A 2,500-nucleotide genomic window follows, 5' to 3' on the forward strand; every position below is an offset into this window, starting at 1 on the left:
GAGTTAGGCGAGTAGACGCTTTAGGTGCGACCACCCGTGCTCCCAACTGAGCTTGCCGCTGCCGACAGAGGCCCGGGAGCGTGCTGTCGTGGCATTGCCGGCGGGAGACAACACGCGCCACCTACGGTGACCGGCAGCTCCAACGCCAGCGCCACAGAAGGGCAAAGGCCCCACGTGGGTGCCGAAGCGAACTCTCCCAGCACAGCGCACGTGCCAACACGTCCGCACAACTGCGATACAAACCACCAGCGAGAACCGCTGGGGCGACCGAGCAGCAGACGGCGTCGCGGCGCCGAGTGCCGGGCGGCGGCGCATCCTCAACGCACACAGTCCTCAATCGGACCAGCACACTGCAGATGTCCACCGCGCTTCGCACCGGGTCCGCGAGGACCCACTTTGGCTGCACGGCGCCGCGCGCAGGGTGCCCCGGCGCGCAGCTGCGCCGCCTGCCGCGTCCGTCGGCCGGCGCGCCTGCCACTGGGCGCCCCCACCAGCCGGCTGTAGCGCGTGCGCCCACGCACCGCGCGGCCAGCACGCCGGGCGGCCCCCCCTCACCGGCCGGGGACAGTCCCACCCACCCACAGCCGCGTATCGCTTCACACCCAGATTCACATTCACGTTCGTTGGTATGGTGGGGACCGCTTCGTAGCTGTACCGATCGTTGCCCTCACAGATGTACCTCCAGCAAGATCAACCGCACCACAACGGGTTACCAGTTGTTCATTTGCGTAACGTCACCAGTAAACGTACACGTCCATCCCCGTTTGCAAAGTCAACTATTATTGCATGCCTGCCTGTCAGGTGTCAAGACACACTACATTCGCTCACATCCACGCAACAAAATGTGCCCGACTAGAGGGCACGTGGAAGGTGCCCCCGTACATATGCGATCTCCATTGCGCGACCAACTGTCAACCGGCCTCTGTAGCATGTCGCAGATGTGGAACGCGGGGCACCGTGCTATCACATTGTGTGAGAAGAGACTACTACGTCTGCATACACGCGCCACTACATGAACAGACGGCTCATGCTGATCGCCATCCACTGCGTCCATTACTCCCACACGTCTCTATGGCGTACCACACTGCAATGCAGCTGTTATGGGGAGATGACACATAGCTGTGTACACAACATTCTGAGCCGGTTGCGGTTGGACAACAATACATTAATGTAACGTGTCATATGCCAATTACAGAGCAGGGTAAGGCACAACGTGGGTTAGGTTAAGGCACAACGTGGGTTAGGTTAAGGCACAACGTGGGTTAGGTTAAGGCACAACGTGGGTTAGGTTAAGGCACAACGTGGGTTAGGTTAAGGCACAACGTGGGTTAGGTTAAGGCACAACGTGGGTTAGGTTAAGGCACAACGTGGGTTAGGTTAAGGCACAACGTGGGTTAGGTTAAGGCACAACGTGGGTTAGGTTAAGCCACAACGTGGGTTAGGTTAAGCCACAACGTGGGTTAGGTTAAGCCACAACGTGGGTTAGGTTAAGCCACAACGTGGGTTAGGTTAAGCCACAACGTGGGTTAGGTTAAGCCACAACGTGGGTTAGGTTAAGGCACAACGTGGGTTAGGTTAAGGCACAACGTGGGTTAGGTTAAGGCACAACGTGGGTTAGGTTAAGGCACAACGTGGGTTAGGTTAAGGCACAACGTGGGTTAGGTTAAGCCACAACGTGGGTTAGGTTAAGCCACAACGTGGGTTAGGTTAAGCCACAACGTGGGTTAGGTTAAGCCACAACGTGGGTTAGGTTAAGCCACAACGTGGGTTAGGTTAAGCCACAACGTGGGTTAGGTTAAGCCACAACGTGGGTTAGGTTAAGCCACAACGTGGGTTAGGTTAAGCCACAACGTGGGTTAGGTTAAGCCACAACGTGGGTTAGGTTAAGCCACAACGTGGGTTAGGTTAAGCCACAACGTGGGTTAGGTTAAGCCACAACGTGGGTTAGGTTAAGCCACAACGTGGGTTAGGTTAAGCCACAACGTGGGTTAGGTTAAGCCACAACGTGGGTTAGGTTAAGGCACAACGTGGGTTAGGTTAAGGCACAACGTGGGTTAGGTTAAGGCACAACATGGGGGTAGATTGCGGTACAAATTGCGTTACATTGCGGTGCAAATTGCGTTACATTGCGGTGCAAATTGCGTTACATTGCGGTGCAAATTGCGTTACATTGCGGTGCAAATTGCGTTACATTGCGGTGCAAATTGAGTTACATTGCGGTGCAAATTGAGTTACATTGCGGTGCAAATTGAGTTACATTGCGGTGCAAATTGAGTTACATTGCGGTGCAAATTGAGTTACATTGCGGTGCAAATTGAGTTACATTGCGGTGCAAATTGAGGTAGGTTAAGGTGCAACACAGGTTAGGTTAAGGTGACATAGGTTAGGTTAAGGTGACATAGGTTAGGTTAAGGTGACATAGGTTAGGTTAAGGTGACATAGGTTAGGTTAAGGTGACATAGGTTAGGTTAAGGTGACATAGGTTAGGTTAAGGTGACAT

The sequence above is a fragment of the Schistocerca cancellata genome, unplaced genomic scaffold (genome assembly GCF_023864275.1).
Source record: "Schistocerca cancellata isolate TAMUIC-IGC-003103 unplaced genomic scaffold, iqSchCanc2.1 HiC_scaffold_236, whole genome shotgun sequence".
Classification (NCBI taxonomy): Eukaryota; Metazoa; Arthropoda; class Insecta; order Orthoptera; family Acrididae; genus Schistocerca; species Schistocerca cancellata.